The sequence below is a fragment of the Oncorhynchus clarkii genome, chromosome 6 (assembly GCF_045791955.1).
Source record: "Oncorhynchus clarkii lewisi isolate Uvic-CL-2024 chromosome 6, UVic_Ocla_1.0, whole genome shotgun sequence".
NCBI classification, from domain to species: domain Eukaryota; kingdom Metazoa; phylum Chordata; class Actinopteri; order Salmoniformes; family Salmonidae; genus Oncorhynchus; species Oncorhynchus clarkii.
Genome location: NC_092152.1, coordinates 48,320,039 through 48,339,447, shown reverse-complemented (window position 1 = coordinate 48,339,447; position 19,409 = coordinate 48,320,039). Strand labels below are relative to the sequence as shown.

The 19,409-nt window shown below is 42.5% G+C and overlaps 1 protein-coding gene across 1 annotated transcript in view; it reads left to right on the top strand.

Annotated features, from left to right (window-relative positions):
* Positions 1-19,409, top strand: part of LOC139411244 (centriolin) — a 126,484-nt gene that overhangs the window by 54,162 nt on the left and 52,913 nt on the right. The window lies entirely within an intron of this gene.

Genomic DNA, 19,409 nt, shown 5'->3' with positions numbered 1-19,409 from the left:
GCCCAATCTCAAATCAAATTTTATTCGTCACATACACGTGATTAGCAGATGTTATTGCGGTTGTAGGGAAATGCTTGTGTTTCTAGCTCCAACAGTGCAGTAATATCTAACAAATTACATAACATATACCCAATACACACAAATCCAAGTAGGAATGAATTAAGACTATATACATATGGACAAGCGATGTCAGAGCGGAATGGACTAAGATACCGTAGAATAGTATAGAATACAGTATATACATATGAGATGAGTAATGCCAGATACAGTGCCTTGCGAAAGTATTCGGCCCCCTTGAACTTTGCGACCTTTTGCCACATTTCAGGCTTCAAACATAAAGATATAAAACTGTATTTTTTTGTGAAGAATCAACAACAAGTGGGACACAATCATGAAGTGGAACGACATTTATTGGATATTTCAAAAAAATGTAACAAATCAAAAACTGAAAAATTGGGCGTGCAAAATTATTCAGCACCTTTACTTTCAGTGCAGCAAACTCTCTCCAGAAGTTCAGTGAGGATCTCTGAATGTTGACCTAAATGACTAATGATGATAAATACAATCCACCTGTGTGTAATCAAGTCTCCGTATAAATGCACCTGCACTGTGATAGTCTCAGAGGTCCGTTAAAAGCACAGAAAGCATCATGAAGAACAAGGAACACACCAGGCAGGTCCGAGATACTGTTGTGAAGAAGTTTAAAGCCGGATTTTGATACAAAAAGATTTCCCAAGCTTTAAACATCCCAAGGAGCACTGTGCAAGCGATAATATTGAAATGGAAGGAGTATCAGACCACTGCAAATTTACCAAGACCTGGCCGTCCCTCTAAACTTTCAGCTCATACAAGGAGAAGACTGATCAGAGATGCAGCCAAGAGGCCCATGATCACTCTGGATGAACTGCAGAGATCTACAGCTGAGGTGGGAGACTCTGTCCATAGGACAACAATCAGTCGTATATTGCACAAATCTGGCCTTTATGGAAGAGTGGCAAGAAGAAAGCCATTTCTTAAAGATATCCATCAAAGTGTCGTTTAAAGTTTGCCACAAGCCACCTGGGAGACACACCAAACATGTGGAAGAAGGTGCTCTGGTCAAATTAAACCAAAATTGAACTTTTTGGCAACAATGCAAAACGTTATGTTTGGCGTAAAAGCAACACAGCTCATCACCCTGAACACACCATCCCCACTGTCAAACATGGTGGTGGCAGCATCATGGTTTGGGCCTGCTTTTCTTCAGCAGGGACAGGGAAGATGGTTAAAATTGATGGGAAGATGGATGGAGCCAAATACAGGACCATTCTGGAAGAAAACCTGAGTCTGCAAAAGACCTGAGACTGGGACGGAGATTTGTCTTCCAACAAGACAATGATCCAAAACATAAAGCAAAATCTACAATGGAATGGTTCAAAAATAAACATATCCAGGTGTTAGAATGGCCAAGTCAAAGTCCAGACCTGAATCCAATCGAGAATCTGTGGAAAGAACTGAAAACTGCTGTTCACAAATGCTCTCCATCCAACCTCAGAGCTCGAGCTGTTTTGCAAGGAGGAATGGGAAGAAATTACAGTCTCTCGATGTGCAAAACTGATAGAGACATACCCCAAGCGACTTACAGCTGTAATCGCAGCAAAAGGTGGCGATGTATTAAGTATTAAAGTATTAACTTAAGGGGGCTGAATAATTTTGCACGCCCAATTTTTCAGTTTTTGATTTGTTAAAAAAGTTTGAAATATCCAATAAATGTCGTTCCACTTCATGATTGTGTCCCACTTGTTGTTGATTCTTCACAAAAAAATACAGTTTTATATCTTTGTTTGAAGCCTGAAATGTGGCAAAAGGTCGCAAAGTTCAAGGGGGCCGAATACTTTCGCAAGGCACTGTATGTAAACATTATTAAAATGACTAGTGTTCCATTCCTTAAAGTGGCCAGTGATTTCTAGTATATGTCAATAGGCAGCAGCCTCTAATGTGCTAGTGATGGTTGTGTAACAGTCTGATAGCCTTGAGATAGAAGCTGTTTTTCAGTCTCTTGGTCCCAGCTTTGATGCACCTGTACTGACCTCGCCTTCTGGATGATAGCGGGGTAAACAGGCAGTGGTTTGGGTGGTTGATGTCCTTGATAATCTTTTTGGCCTTCCTCTGAAATCGGGTGCTGTACGTGTCCTGGAGGGTGGGTAGTTTGCCCCTGTTAATGCGTTGGGCAGATCGCACCACCCTCTGGAGAGCCTTGCGGTGCAGTTGCCGTACCAGGCGGTGATACAGCCCGACAGGATGCTTTCAATTGTGCATCTGTAAAAAGTTTGCGTTTTCTGTGTCAAGCCAAATTTCTTCAGCCTCCTGAGGTTGAGGAGGCTCTGTTGCCCTTTCTTCACCACACTGTCTGTGTGGGTGGTCCATTTCAGTTTGTTTGTGATGTGTACGCCAAGGAACTTGATGCTTTCCACCTTCTCCACTGCGGTCCTGTCGATGTAGATAGGGGGGTGCACCCTCTGCTATTTCCTGAAGTCCACGATCATCTCCTTTGTTTTGTTGACGTTGAGTGAAAGGTTGTTTTCCTGACACCACACTCCCAGAGCCCTCACCTCCTCCCAGTAGGCTGTCTCGTCATCGTTGGTAATCAAGCCTACTGCTGTTGTCTGCAAACTTGATGATTTAGAGGTGTGCTTGGCCACGCGGTCATGGGTGAACAGGGAGTACAGGAGGGGGCTGAGCACGCACGCTTGTGGGGCCCCAGTGTTGAGGATCATGGAGTGGAGGTGATGTTTCCTACCTTCACCCGTCAGGAAATCCAGGACCCAGTTGCGCACGGCGGGGTTCAGACCCAGAGCTTAATGATGGGCTTGGAGGGTACTATGGTGTTGAATGCTGAGGTATAGTCAATAAACAGCATTCTTACTCTTGTCCAGATGGCATTGGCACTTTTTGTAGTCTGTGATTGTCTGTAGTCCCTGCCACATACGTCTGAACTGTTGAATTGCGACTCCACTTTATCTCTATACAGACGTTTAGCTTGTTTGATTGCCTTGTGGAGTGAATAACTACACTGTTTATATTCTGCCATATTACCAGTCGCCTTGCAATGGTGAAATGCGGTGGTTCGCGATTTCACTTTCACGCGAATGCTACTATGCTACTCCTAATTTACTAATTTACAAAAATAAAAAACATACACTGGTTCCTCCTTTTAAAAGTTGCGAGCTTTCACCGCGGGACTTAGAGGTACCCAGCATCACTGCTTCATTGCTCCAGACCACTGCACTCATTATGCATTTTGGTCCCAAGGTTTTTATATGACCAATCATATTGTGTGATTCCAATGATGATTTTTATGCAAGCTACGCGTCCCTGGTGACTTTCTTCAGCAAAGATGGCTGACAAAACATTATGGTGGCAGCAAATTGAAAGTAATTATAACGTCATAACGAGTCAAGCTAAAAATGTACAATTGAGACGAATATGTTAGTTAATGTAGAGACAAACGATTGTGCATATTTTTTGGTCATAAAATAAATTTACGAAAATTGCTATTTCGCATGTTTTATCATATCCAATACCAGGGGTATCAAACTCCATTCTTTGAATGATGTATTACAATTATACACTTCAACATTGTTTTACACTCCTGCCCCTAGGACATCAATGATTACACTTTGTAACTATGCGATAGACTAGAAACATGATTTAAGTAAAGGCTGATTTGTAATTCATATATACAGAATAAAAACAGTACATCCTGCCAGCATGTCCATAAGCGAGCAACTCAGGCGGATAATGATGCGTGGAAGAGAGCGAGGGACGAGATGGGAATAACAATCCAAGCTATTTGCTCTGAGACCGGCATAATAATGTAATGAAACAAGCAGGGAGCAGGTTTCAAACCCTCAACATTCTAGCCCGAAGTCCAGCACGCTATCGACTGTGCCCAAATGTTTTAATTGGGGTTGGGGCCGATTGTGGCTAAAAATACTATTAATTGTGATCTTTAACGTGGAAAGGGGAAAAAGTATTATTATTAGTTTTTCACTAGCAGGATGGGCTATTAGCTGAACAATATACTTCAACCTTTTACTAAAGAATTGTCTAATAGTCGAGCTAGCTGTGAACCCCCCCAACTTGCAACAAATCATTTGTATCCATCTTTCCACATCTACCTACAGTTGTGGCCAAAAGTTTTGAGAATGACACAATATTAATTTTCACAAAGTTTGCTGCATCAGTGACTTCAAGACTTCTGCAATCCGCCCTGGCATGCTGTCAATTAACTTCTGGGCCACATCCTGACTGATGGCAGCCCATTCTTGCTTGGAGTTTGTCAGAATTTGTGGGTTTTTGTTTGTCCACCCGCCTCTTGAGGATTGACCAAGTTCAATGGGATTATGGTCTGGGGAGTTTCCTGGCCATGGACCCAAAATATCGATGTTTTGTTCCCAGAGCCACTTAGTTATCACTTTTGCCTTAGGGAAAGGTGCTCCATCATGCTGGAAAAGGCATTGTTTGTCACCAAACTGTTCCTGGATGGTTGGGAGAAGTTGCTCTCGAAGGATGTGTTGGTACCATTCTTTATTCATGGCTGTGTTCTTAGGCACAATTGTGAGTGAGCCCACTCCCTTGGCTGAGAAGCAACCCCACACATGAATGGTCTCAGGATGCTTTACTGTTGGCATGACACAGGACTGATGGTAGCGATCACCTTGTCTTCTCCGGACAAGCTTTTTTCCGGATGCCCCAAACAATCGGAAAGGGGATTCATCAGAGAAAATGACTTTACCCCAGTCCTCAGCAGTCCAATCCCTGTTCCTTTTGCAGAATATCAGTCTGTCCCTGATGTTTTTCCTGGAGAGAAGTGGCTTCTTTGCTGCCCTTCTTGACACCTGGCCATCCTCCAAAAGTCTTTGCTTCACTGTGCGTGAAGATTCACTCACACCTGCCTGCTGCCATTCCTGAGCAAGCTCTGGTGGTGCCCCGATCCCACAGCTGAATCAACTTTAGGAGACGGTCCTGGCACTTGCTGGACTTTCCTGGGTGCCCTGAAGCTGCCTTCACAACAATTGAACCTCTCTCCTTGAAGTTCTTGATGATCCGATAAATGGTTGATGTAGGTGCAATTTTACTGACAGCAATATCCTTGCCTGTTGAGCCCTTTTTGTGCAAAGCAATGATAACGGCACGTGTTTCCTTGCAGGTAACCATGGTTAACAGAGGAAAAACAATGATTCCAAGCACCACCCTCCTTTTGAAGCTTCCAGTCTGTTATTCAAACTCAATCAGCATGACAGAGTGATCTCCAGCCTTGTCCTCGTCAACACTCACACCTGTGTTAACGAGAGAATCACTGACATGTCAGCTGGTCTTTTTGTGGCAGGGCTGAAATGCAGTGGAGATGTTTTTGGGGGATTCAGTTCATTTTCAATGCAAAGAGGGACTTTACAATTCATCTGATCACTCTTCATAACATTCTGGAGTATATGCAAATTGGCATCATACAAACTGAGGCAGCAGACTTTGAAAATTAATATTTGTGTCATTCTCAAAACTTTTGGCCATGACTGCACACACATCTGCACAATGTTCTGAAAAAGCCACTGCATCTCGGTGCAAGAGGCTTTACTACAGTCTCTGGTTCAAATTCAGGTTGAATCACATCTGACCGTGATTGAGAGTGCCATAGGGCGGCGCACAATTAGCCCAGCGTCACCCAGGTTTGGCTGGGGGTAGGCCATCATTGTAAATAAGAATTTGTTCTTACATGACTTGCCTAGTTAAAGGTTCAATTTAAAAAAAACAACCAGCGGCAACCGCAGCGCAATCAATAGGAGGTGAACAGTGGCTGGTGCTGAAAATATTGCTAACTTGTTATGCAAGTGTTGCACACCAACAGATGGAGAGAACCTACACCAGTCAAGCAATTCATTTCAACAATAATCTTAATTTTAATTGGACTTTACAAACAACAAGAGGGCTTAATTGGAGTCTATTTCTTCAGAGACTAGACCTATATAACTTAGCCAGTTATGAAGCTTAACAGCCTAATAGAAGTAGGATTTTTTTAAAGAAAATAAGTCTGCACGTTCGAAATAAAACAATGTAACTAATAATGAAAGCACACATTTGTAAATCCCAAACTCTAAAAGTAATTGCAAAGGTAGATACAAATTATGTGTGACATTGTGGTTACAATAAAGAATGTAACCCATCATGCGAATGTATCCTATTAGTAGGACAAGACAATACTTTTCATAGCCCGGCTACTGTTGTGAAAATCCCTCAACTTGCAATGTATTCGATGCTTAAGTACTCTAAAGTGTTGCATTTCTTCATCAACATCTTTATGCTTTCGTTAATCTTCTTGATCTTCCTCCTTTTTTTCTGTAGCAATTGAGTAAATTACTCAAGGGCCACGGTTGATTAGTCTGTGAAGATGACGTTATTGAATGTCTAGCTTTGATCCATGCCTGGGCCTGCAGGACACACAGTTCTTTGTTTGTCAGACAAATTATTGGTTCAAACTACAGAACAGTACAAAATAAGCGAACACACATGGTTAATGTTCTGAGAACATTAACCATGTGTGATGTGTAACCGAAGAGATACCACGAGTGGGCACAGAATACATAACCTTCCCGCTGTGGAAGTCTATTTCAGCACCTTTTTCGTGATGCTCTGAGACAAGCATGGAGAAACTTTTATATACAGTGGGGAGAACAAGTATTTGATAACCTGCAAAATCGGCAGTGTTTCCTACTTACAAAGCATGTAGAGGTCTGTCATTTTTATCATAGGTACACTTCAACTGTGAGAGACGGAATCTGGTCAAGTGTTACGCACGCCTCTATGAAGAGGGAACGCAACACCCTGCTACAACTAAACTCTCTGTGAAGTGAAAGAGGTATGGACTGTAGGTGTGAGTAAGGATGACAACAGACAGAATGTGGTACCGTTTTACAAGGACTTTATTCCTGTACACGGTAATATGGGGAAAAAGGGCTGGACGGAACCAAAGCAAAGAAAGTAAATCTCAAAGCCCCCCCCCTCTCCTATCTTACCTGCCTACCCACTACTTACCTAATTTAGCACCACCTGGTGCCCTAACCAAAATACAGGGGGTGGTCCGACCAGGTCTTACCTAGTGTGCTTAGACAGTGAATATACTACGGGTATATGTATGCCCGCGGGCCTCTTGCCTAAACACTCCCAAGGTGCCTTCCCCTTTCCCCCTGGGAACAAATGAAACAGAATATTACACAATTTTACAAACAAACTAAGAAACAAAGTACATCAACTAAGCTCTACCTGAGCAACAAACTCAGAACATACCCACTCCCAGCAAAATCAACCTCTAGCAAAAACTCTCTATCACAAACAATCGCTCAGCAATGAGCTCAGCAAAATCTCTCTCAACAATCCCTACCTCCAAAAAATCTCTCCTGAACAGAACACTGGCTTTTATATAGCTTCTGAAGGAATGGGTAATTGGAGACAGCTGTCTTGACGAGGGGGCGGGGTCAGCTCTCCAATTAGCCCTGGAGTCGACCAATCAGCTGCTTGAGGGATTTCAGGAAGCCATTTCCTGAAATAAAACACATGCAAATACACAAACTACAACACATAAACTGGGGAACGTAACACGCCCACCACAAAAATTGCAAACCTAGTTTTGCAATAACAAAAACCAACGCATCCCCATTTAGTAAACCCGTGATAGAGCGTCAGCAACCACATTCGCCGAGCCCTTCACACTTGGAACGTCCTGAAACACACTGAGAAAACTGTTTATCAATAGGATAAGATCCTTAGTTTGATCATTATCCAAATTTTCCATTTGAGAGGGTAACTTCTTCAGCATCTCTGAATTACATAGGCGTTCACCTTGCTGTAACGTATGGCGTAACTCCAACCCGTCCTCCTTATCCTCATCTAGGTCCCAGCCAGGCTTCAGCACCACCGCAGCCACACTGGAGACGGCGGGCTGGATCGGCTTACTTGAGGAGCTGTCGGGAGAATCGCGCACATAATATGTTTTCAGCATGTTAACATGACACACACGGGAAGAACGCCTTCGATCTGGTGTCTTTATCACATAATTGGTGTCATTGATTTTCTTTTCCACCAGATATGGTCCAGAAAAACGTGCTGACAGAGATGAGCCAGGGATTTGCAACAAAACTAAAACTTGATCCCCTGGTGCAAATGAACGGCCAACAGCCTTTTTGTCATAATGCAACTTCATGCGTTTTTGAGACGAGGAGAGAGACTTTTTGGGCTAACGCACATGCAGTGTGCAGTCTCTCCCGCATCTTACTGACATATTCCAACACATTTTTAGGGGCGCTACTGGGTGTAGGAGATAAGATATGCTCCTTCAAAACTTTAAGCGGACCCCGTGGGGTGTGTCCAAACACAAGGTCAGCAGGGCTGAACCCTAAGGACTCTTGTATCGTTTCCCTTATAGCAAATAGGACAAAGGGCACCCCCTCATCCCAATCAGTACTGGTATCCATACAATACTTGCGTAGCATTGTCTTCAGCGTCTGATGCCAGCGTTCTAGAGCCCCTTGACTCTCTGGATGATACGGACTAGAGACCTGATGGGAAATACACAATGTCTTTAACACATTTGAAAACAGTTTAGACATGAAGTTGGATCCCTGATCAGTTTGGATTACTTTAGGGAGTCCAAACGTAGAGAAGAACTTCACTAGTGCCTTCACCACAGTCTTAGCCGTTATAGTACGGAGAGGAATAGCCTCTGGGTATCGAGTAGCACTGCACATTATTGTTAGTAGGAACTGGTTACCTGACCTGGTTTTCGGCAATGGACCTACACAATCAATTATCACTTTTTCAAACGGTTCCCCCACCACAGGAATCGGGCAGAGTGGCGCTCGTGGAACTGTTTGATTCACTTTCCCAGTGAGTTGACATATGTGACATGTTTTACAAAATTGGACCACGTCAGACTTCAAACCTGGCCAGAAGAAATGACGAAGGACCCGGTTATAAGTCTTTGTGATCCCCAAGTGTCCAGACCACGCCTGGTCATGGGCGAGTGACAGCACCTGCTGTCGGAACGGTGTAGGAACAACCACTTGACACACTTCACTCCAGTCATTAATGGTGTCATGAGATGCCCATTTACGCATCAAAACTCCTGCTTCCATAAAGTAGGCGGTCTCTCTAGTTTTAGCTTCCTCAATGGAAATTACCGAAGCAAAACACTTGCGAAGACTGGTGTCTTCTTTTTGACATTCAATCACCTTTTCAGGGGTGACAGACAAAAGAATGTCATGTAATTGGGGCACAATTTCGTTTTCCCCTGCCTTAGTTTTTACGGGGGTAAAAACTGTCGGCATTGCAGAAGGCATACTCGGTGCATTGTCTTCTACTTTAACATTCTCAAAAATGGAACTTGCCAAATCCACCACATCTCCTAGCTTGCGAGATTGTGCCCTCGTTAGCACACAAGCAGGAAAAACATGTGGAAATGCTTGAACCAATTTCTCATCTGTAGTTCTGATTTCTGGATTGTCTACTACCTCTAACACAGGAATGACATTACCACCAGCAATATCATTCCCTAGTAGCAATTTGACTCCTTTTACTGGCAGTGTAGATACTACACCAACACGGAAACGTCCTGATACCAAGTCTGACACTAAGTGGACCCAGTGTAATGGTACAGGTACGGTTTTTGTCTCTATCCCCTGTAATATGACATGTGAGCCACAATACGTTTCAGGAGACCAGGGTAAAGCATCAGTAATGATTACTGACTGCGCCGCCCCAGTGTCTCGTAGGATTTGGATAGGCTTTTGATCAGCTTGTTCTCCTGTTAAGGAAACATAACCGGCAGAGATAAACGGAGCATAGACAGGATCCGGTTTCTCAAATGCTGAATCAACAACTCGATCCAATGGACGAGCCAAAGACTTGACTAAACCCAAACTTTTCATTTTTGGGGACGGTGACTGGGACTGTTTCGGTTTATTTTTCAAAACTGGGCAGTCCGCAATCACGTGACCCTTTTGGTGACAGTAAAAACATTCACGGACTTCATGAAAAGGCTTGGGGTTGTCAGAGGAAAAGCGACCTGAACGAGGAACTGATGACGTAATCGTCCGGCCTTCAAAACGTGGTGCACCAAAGACAGTCTTGTGTGTCAAAGCATACTCATCTGCCAACACTGCTGCTTGGGCCAATGTCACCACCTTCTGTTCATTTAAATGAACTACTATTCTATCTGGGAGGTTGCCTTTGAAGTCCTCCAACAGCATCAACTCCTTAATATCAGCAAAGGTGTTAGCTTTGCTGGCTGAATACCAGCGACTAAACAGAGACTCTTTGTCCCTTGCAAATTCAACAAATGTACGGTGAGATGTTTTTTTTGTGGTTCCTGAAGCGCTGTCTATAAGCTTCAGGCACCAACTCATAAGCCCGCAACACAGTAGTTTTAACTGTATCGTAGTGTAAACTGTCTTCCAGGGAGAGAGCAGCTACTACTTCCTGGGCTTTCCCAGACAATTTACATTGTAACAGGAGCGGCCAAACCTCGAGTGGCCAATGCAGCGCAGCGGCCACACGCTCAGACGCAGAGAAATAAGAGTCAACTTCCGACTCTCGGAATGGAGGGACTAAAGCTATGTTTTTACTCACATCGAAGTGGTTTTGATGATGCGCAGCTTGTGGAGTCGCACTGGAGCCAGCCTCTAGCTCCAGTTGTCGGATCCTCACCTCCTTGTCAGCTTCTATTTTCCTAATTTCAAGTTCAAAATTCATCTGTCTCTCTTTATCTTTTTGCTCCATTTCTAACCGAGCCAGCCTGACCTTCAGCCTAGCAGTTCCATCTGAACGACCCGAAGCAGAAGATAAAGGATCGAATCGGGGCAATGTAAAAGGGGTACGAGGAACCCCTTCCTCCGCCTTGTCCTCCGACTTGGCATCGGAAGGTCTACCCGTCTCCTCTCCTTGCAATGAGAGAATCCGTTCTCTCATTAAACCCTCCCTGACTAGCAACAAAAGCTCAGCCTTTAGGGCTTTCTCAGGGAAAACAAATCCATAATGGTCAGCTATAGCTATAAGGTCTACTTTACGAAACCTACCCAAACAATCAATAGAGGGCGCTTCAAAAAACTTAGAGATGGCTGATGCAGCCATCTTATACAATGCAGTCTCCTGAACACCCTAACTAAACAAGTCATCCAAACTCACAACCTACCATCACACCTCAATCACTAACCACAGAGAGCTCAGAGCAGCAGGGTCCGGTGGGTTTAATGGAAAGATCCCGGATGAGCCCCCATTATGTTACGCACGCCTCTATGAAGAGGGAACGCAACACCCTGCTACAACTAAACTCTCTGTGAAGTGAAAGAGGTATGGACTGTAGGTGCGAGTAAGGATGACGACAGAATGTGGTACCGTTTTACAAGGACTTTATTCCTGTACACGGTAATATGGGGAAAAGGGGCTGGACGGAACCAAAGCAAAGAAAGTAAATCTCAAAGCCCCCCCCCTCTCCTACCTGCCTACCCACTACTTACCTAATTTAGCACCACCTGGTGCCCTAACCAAAATACAGGGGGTGGTCCGACCAGGTCTTACCTAGTGTGCTTAGACAGTGAATATACTACGGGTACATGTATGCCCGCGGGCCTCTTGCCTAAACACTCCCAAGGTGCCTTCCCCTTTCCCCCTGGGAACAAATGAAACAGAATATTACACAATTTTACAAACAAACTAAGAAACAAAGTACATCAACTAAGCTCTACCTGAGCAACAAACTCAGAACATACCCACTCTCAGCAATGAACTCCCAGCAAAATCAACCTCTAGCAAAAACTCTCTATCACAAACAATCGCTCAGCAATGACCTCAGCAAAATCTCTCTAGCAAAAACTCTCTATCACAAACAATCGCTCAGCAAAATCTCTCTCAACAATCCCTACCTCCAAAAAATCTCTCTCCTGAACAGAACACTGGCTTTTATATAGCTTCTGAAGGAATGGGTAATTGGAGACAGCTGTCTTGACGAGGGGGCGGGGTCAGCTCTCCAATTAGCCCTGGAGTCGACCAATCAGCTGCTTGAGGGATTTCAGGAAGCCATTTCTTGAAATAAAACACATGCAAATACACAAACTACAACACATAAACTGGGGAACGTAACATCAAGAACTACAGGAAACGTATGATCTCTGTAATTGTAACAAAGGTTTCTGTACCAAATATTAAGTTATGCTTTTCTGATGTATCAAATACTTATGTAAAATGCAAATTAATTACTTAAAAATCATACGATGTGATTTTCTGGATTTTGGTTTTAGATTCCGTCTCTCACAGTTGAAGGGTACCTATAATAAAAATGACAGACCTCTACATGCTTTGTAAGTAGGAAACACTGCCAATTTTGCAGGTTATCAAATACTTGTTCTCCCCACTGTATATAAAATATTCCATGATATTCATAAGGTGTGTGTTGACTGAATATACGCAAGTGATGTCTGCTAAATAATCAAGTTTGATTTCTCCAGAAATAAATCATTCTAAATAACAAACTGGCTTTATTTACAAATTGGTGAGAATGTCTCACCCCATGTTCAAGAATTGCCTTTTTTTATTTTTATGAAAATGAAATCCTCTCCAAAATATTGTTAATTCATTTAGAATTATATAAAAGCCCCTTAGGATCTGTGAGAATATCTAACGGAAAATGCCCTTTAGATATTAATTTGGAGTCCTCCAATCCTCTAAATCTAACTATTAGCGGAGAGTCACGTCATTGAAAAAAAAAAAAAATTCAATATACTGTAGGCCTACCATAGGTGAAATGAGTCTCACTAGTGTTGAGTAATGTGTTTTTAAAAATGGTGTAGGTCTTATTTTTTTAAGGAGCATATTGAAGTTAGAAGAAAAAGCCTACAGCTATTTTAGCACCGTTTCTCTCTGCTCTGAGGCAAGCATGGGGACTGGTCTTGATAAATCAATGAGGTTTTTATTTTCCCTTTATCTCCATTTGGGTATTGGTTAGACAAGAATTCGAAAATTATGGTGCAGACATGTTATGCTTTTAGTATAACCTTTATTTAACTAGGCAAGTCAGCAAATATTTATTTACAAGGACAGCCTACTCCTTCCTCTTGTTCTACAGCGTCATATTTTCCATTCCATTCTAACGGAAACCCTGAGGGTTTTGTTTTTCGTTTTTCTCTGAACATAAACACCATAATTTTAATCAAATTAATTAAGCCAAATTTCTTAAAATCAATCCCATATACTGTGTTATTACAAAAATGTTTTAAATTCTCTGTTAATGCTATTAAAAAATGTAGTTTGTCTCTCTGTGCTTCATAATTTTTTTTTAATTCGCAAGAGTCTGAATGTACCTCAACAGCGAGAGCATCCGAGTGAGCGAAACAACGGCCCTATCTCTGTATGTAAAGCCCATCTAGCTGATGCTGTATGGTCAAAATTAATATGATATTGTTGAAAGCATCCAAGTGAGCAAAATATATTTTTTACCAGACAGCCTCAGATAGATGGGCTTCACATACAGAGAGAGGGGAGCTGATACGCTCGCTCGGATGTTTTCAAAAATATCATTATTTTTGACCAGCATTGAAGTGTTGAATGCAAGGGAAGCCAGCGAGCATTTGGCCTACCTTGATAATAAAACAATTATAATAATAGCCAATCAGCTTTGAGCTAAACTGAGTGTGCTCAACTTTGAATGGTCCTAGAGCACCAAAAAAAGTGTCAAGGGAAGCCAGTTTGGATTTGGCTTCACACCAATCACATCACCCCAAAAGCCAATCGTCATATACAGAAAAAACTTGAATGGTTGCATCTCTTTGTGTTGTCTTCCAGAGAATAGCTAGCTAGCTAAAATGGTCACTTTCCTAAATTAGCCATGGAGGGAGATCGGGATTGTGGTTTTACTTAATTCTCCGTACTGGCCAATGATTATAACAGTGATTCTGATCCAACCATAAATTCACACGTTGTGCTCCTGGCTTGAAAGGATGTAAGTTCAACATGTAGCTAGATGTAGTAGGTTAATGTTAAATAGCTGGCCTGGCATTTTAGCCAGGTAGGCTAGGACAAAAAAACTAAAAGCGTGTACTATATCATGACAGTCATAGACTGTTTAGTCAACATGAACCGAAATATAAACGCAACATGTAACAATTTCAACAATTTTAATGAGTTTATTAATTTAGGTAATTTTGAAATAAAGTAATTAGGCCCTAATCTATGGATTTCACAACTCGGCAGGGGCGCAGCCATTGGTCCAACCACAAGGTAGCCAGGCCCACCCACTGGAGAGCCAGGCCCAGTCAATCAGAATACGTTTTCCCCCACAAAAGAGCTTTATTACAGACATAAATACTTCTGTTTCATCACGTGGTTACACGTGGTCTGCGGTTGAGGCTAGTTGGATGTACTGCCAAATTCTCTAAAACGACATTGTGGTAGAGAAATTAACATTCAATTCTCTGGCAACAGAGACATTCCTGCAGTTGACATTCTTTCAGTCAGCATGCCAATTGCAAGTTTCCTCAAAACTTGAGATGTCTGTGGCGTTGTGTGACAAAACTACACAATTTAGAGTGGCCTTTTATTGTCTCCAGCAAAAGGTGTACCTGTGTCATGATCATGCTGTTTAATCAGCTTCTTGATATGCCACACCTGTCAGGTGGATGGATTATCTTGGCAAAGGAGAAATGCTCACTAACAGTGATGTAAGTAAATAAAAAAATAACATTTCTGAGAAATAAGCTTTTTGTGCGTATGGAACATTTCTGGGATCTTTTATTTCAATCAAATGTATTTATAAAGCCCTTTTTACATCAGCCAATGTCACAAAGTGCTGTACAGAAACCCAGCTTAAAACCCCAAACAGCAAGCAATAAAGAAGCACGTGACTAGGAAAAACTCCCTAGAAAGTCAGAAACCTAGAGAGGAACCAGGCTCTGAGGGGTGGCCAGTCCTCTTCTGACTGTGCCGGGTTGACATTATAACAGTACATGTCCAAGATGTTCATAGATGACCAGGTCAAATAATAATAATAACAGTTGTTGTAGAGAGTGCAACAGGTAAACACCTTAGGAGTAAATGTCAGTTGGCTTTTCACACACAGAAGTACAGATGGACGGACGGCCCAGGTGGACTGGGGACAGCAAGGAGTCATCAGGCATGCGCTCAGGTCCTCCAAAAGGGGATGGAGAGAGAATTAGAGGGAGCATACTTAAATTCACACAGGACACCAGATAAGACAGGATAAATACTCCAGACATAACAGACTGACCCTAGCCCCCAACACAAACTATTGCAGCATGAATACTGGAGGCTGAGACAGGAGGGGTTGGGTACACTGTGGCACCGTCCGATGATACCCCCGGACAGGGCCAATCAGGCAGGATATAACCCCACCCGCTTTTCCAAAGCACAGCCTCCACACCACTAGAGGGATATCTTCAAACCACCAACTTACTACGCTGATGAAGATATCCCCCTCGGCACGAACTCTAGGGGGGAGCCAAACCCGGACAGGAAGGTCACTGTAGTGAATCAACCCACTCAAGTGACACATTCCTCCTAGGGACAGGATGGAAGACCGCCAGTGACTCAGCCCACGTAATAGGCAGAGAATCCCGGCGGAGAGAGGGGAACCGGCCAGGCAGAGAAAGCAAGGGCGGTTCGTTGCTGCAGTGCCTTTCCGTTCACCTTCACACCCCTGGGCCAAACTACACTCAATCATAGGACCTACTGAAGAGATGAGTCTTCAATAAAGACTTAAAGGTTGAGACTGAGTCTGCGTCTCTCACATGGATAGTCAGATCATTCCATAAAAATGTATCTCTATAGGAGAAAGCCCTGCCTTCAGCAGCGTACGTGTAGGTATGTATGACATGACCATATCGGAGAGATAGGTAGGAGCAAGCCATTGTAATGCTTTGTAGGTTAGCAGTGAAACCTTGAAATCAGCACTAGCCTTTACAGGAAGCCAGCACAGAGAGGCTAGCACTGGAGCAATATGATCAAATTTTGGGGTTCTAGTCAAGATTCCAGCTGCCGTGTGTAGCACTAATTTAAGTTAATTTAGTGCTTAATCCAGGTAGCTGGAAAGTAGAGCATTGCAGTAGTCTAATCTAGAAGTGACAAAGCATGGATTAACTTTTCTGCATTTTAAAGTTTCTGATATTTGCAACGCTACGAAGATGGAAAAAAGTTGTCCTTGAAATAGTCTTGATATGTTTGTCAAAAGAGAAGATCAGGGTCCAGTGTAACGCCGAGCTCCTTCAGTTTTATTTGAGATGACTGTACAACCATCAAGATTAAGATGGCAATTTTGGGGCTTCACCATGTTTCATCGAAATGTACAGCTGTTTATCGTCCGCATAGCAGTGAAAGTTAACATTGTGTTTCCGAATGACATCACCAAGAGGTAAAATATATAGTGAAAACAATAGTGGTCCTAAAACGGAACCTTGAGGAACACCGAAACTTTGTTGATTTGTCAGAGGACAAACCATCCACCGATGTAGGCCAATAGTTAAAAAATATATATTTTCTGGGTCAAGGTTTGGCTTTTTCAAGAGAGGCTTTATTACTACTACTTTTAGTGAGTTTGGTACACATCCGGTGGACTGGGAGCCATTTATTATGTTCAACATAGGTATGCCAAGAACAGGAAGCAGGCCTGTCAGTAGTTTAGTTGGAATAGGGTCCAGTATGCAGCTTGAAGGTTTAGAGGCCATTACTATTTTCATGAATGTGTCGAGATCTAGGATTAAATCACTTGAGTGTCTCCCTTGATCCTACATCCTGGCAGTGTTGTGCAGACTCAGTACAACTGAGCTTTGGAGAAATACGCAGATTTAAAGAGTCTTTTGCTTTCTAATGATCATGATATTTTCTTCAAATAAGTTCATGAATTTATCACTGCTGAAGGGATTTCAGCTCATGAAACATGACCAACACTTTACATGTTGCGTTTTATATTTTTGTTCAGCGTACTTGTGCACGAACACACACACACACACACACACACACACACACACCAGTACCATGGACAGCCACATACAGTTGAAGTCGGAAGTTTACATACACCTTAGCCAAATACATTTAAACTCAGTTTTTCACAATTCCTGACATTTAATCCGAGTAACAATTCCCTGTCTAACAATTTCTGATCAATTAGGATCACCACTTTATTTTAAGAATGTGAAATGTCAGAATAATAGTAAGGGGAATGATTTATTTGAACTTTTATTTCTTTCATCACATTCCCAGTGGGTCAGTTTACATACATACACTCAATTAGTATTTGATAGCATTGCCTTTAAATTGTTTAATAACTTGGGTCAAACATTTCGGGTAGCCTTCCACAAGCTTCCCACAATAAGTTGGGTGAATTTTGGCCCATTCCTCCTGACAGAGCTGGTGTAAGTGAGTCAGGTTTGTAGGCCTCCTTGCTCGCACATGCTTTTTCAGTTCTGCCCACAAATTTTCCGCTTCACGGTTGGGATGGTGTTCTTCGGCTTGCAAGCCTCCCCCTTTTTCCTCCAAACATAACGATGCTATGAGACTTGAAATTGAGCTCCTGTTTCCATTGATCATCCTTTTATGTTTCTACAACTTGATTGGAGTCCACCTGTGATAAGTTCAATTGATTGGACATGATTTGGAAAGGCACACAACTGTCTATATAAGGTCCTACAGTTGACAGTGCATGTCAGAGCATAAACCAAGCCATGAGGTCGAAGAAATTGTCCATAGAGCTCCGAGACAGGAGTGTGTCAAGGCACAGATCTGTGGAAGGGTACCAAAAAATTTCTGCAGCATTGAAGCTCCTGAAGAACACAGTGTCCTCCATCATTCTTAAATGGATTAAGTTTGAATCCACCAAGACTCTTACTAGAGCTGGCTGCCTGGCCAAATTGAGCGATTGTGGGAGAAGGGCTTTGGTCAAGGAGGTGACCAAGAACCTGATGGTCACTCTGACAGAGCTCTAGAGTTCCTCTGTGGAGATGGGAGAACCTTCCAGATGGACAACCATCTCTGCAGCACTCTACTAATCAGGGCTTTATGGTAGAGTGGCCAGAAGGAAGCCACTTTTCAGTAAAAGGCACATGACAGCCCACTTGAAGTTTGCCAAAAGGCACCTAAAGACTCTCGGACCATGAGAAACAAGATTCTCTGGTCTGATGAAACCAATATTGAACTCTTTGGCTTGAATACCAAGCGTCACGTCTGGAGGAACCCTCCCCATCCAACCTGACAGACCTTGAGAGGATCTGAGGAGAAGAATGGGAGAAACTCCACAAATACCAGTGTGCCTTGCTTGTAGCGTCATACTCAGGAATACTCAAGGCAGTAATTGCTGTCAAAGGTGCTTCAACAGAGTACTGAGTAATGGGTATGAATACTTATGTAAATGTGATATTTCAGTTTTTGTTATTTTTATACATGTGAACATTTAACTAAAAAACTGTTTTTGATCTGTCATTATGGAGTATTGTGTGTAGATTGAGGGGGGGGGAAACAATTTAATCAATTTAAGAATAAGACTGTTACCTAATAAAATGTAGAAAAAGTCAAGGGGTCTGAGTACTTTCCGAAGGTACTGTATGAACTAACAGGTTATAGAGCAAACAACGCAATTATCACAACACGGGTTGTAATATGGATTTTTTTCCCTTGCTTGGCATCCCTGTTGATTTTACCCATGCACCGCTACTGGTCTCCAGTCAGGAACCCGCAGCAAATATGTCAGTGAACGGCATGCAGCCAAAACAGGGCTTTAGCAACATTTCTAATACAATCGCGGCAAAAGAAATTGTAAAAGCAAATGACTCCTGCTGAAAATAGAAGACTATTCTGCCTGTAGGTTACCAAATATGTTATCAACTTCCAAATAGGCCTATTAAGCGAACGGCACTGTTTTATAAAGTAAAACGAGAGAGGCAAGGCTTTTGACACAAGGGCATCAGCCATCGCCGGTGATTGAGCTGCGCTTCATTGGGCGAGTCAGTGAGACTGGAAGGCTTTTTTTAGGACTAGAATATTATACAATATGCATCTCCACACACCTAGGCCTTAGGCTATTGATGGATTGACGACAAGGTTGTTTTTATTGATCGCATATTCTCAGTTTGTCATTGTCAAAATAGGTTGTTATTTCAACCATTTGTTAGGTATTAAAACAAATTCTGCTAAAGTTTCAAGTCATCTAAAATGATGTGGAATTGCATGAAATTTGTTTTATAAAAGGCAACAAAGAAAAAGCTACAAACTGTGTGCAACTTCTGCAAGCACTCTACTCTACTGTTCTGTGCCAGTACGCAAAAACGAGGATAATGCATGCAATTGACACCCAGTTTACAAATTAAGCATTGAGCAACACA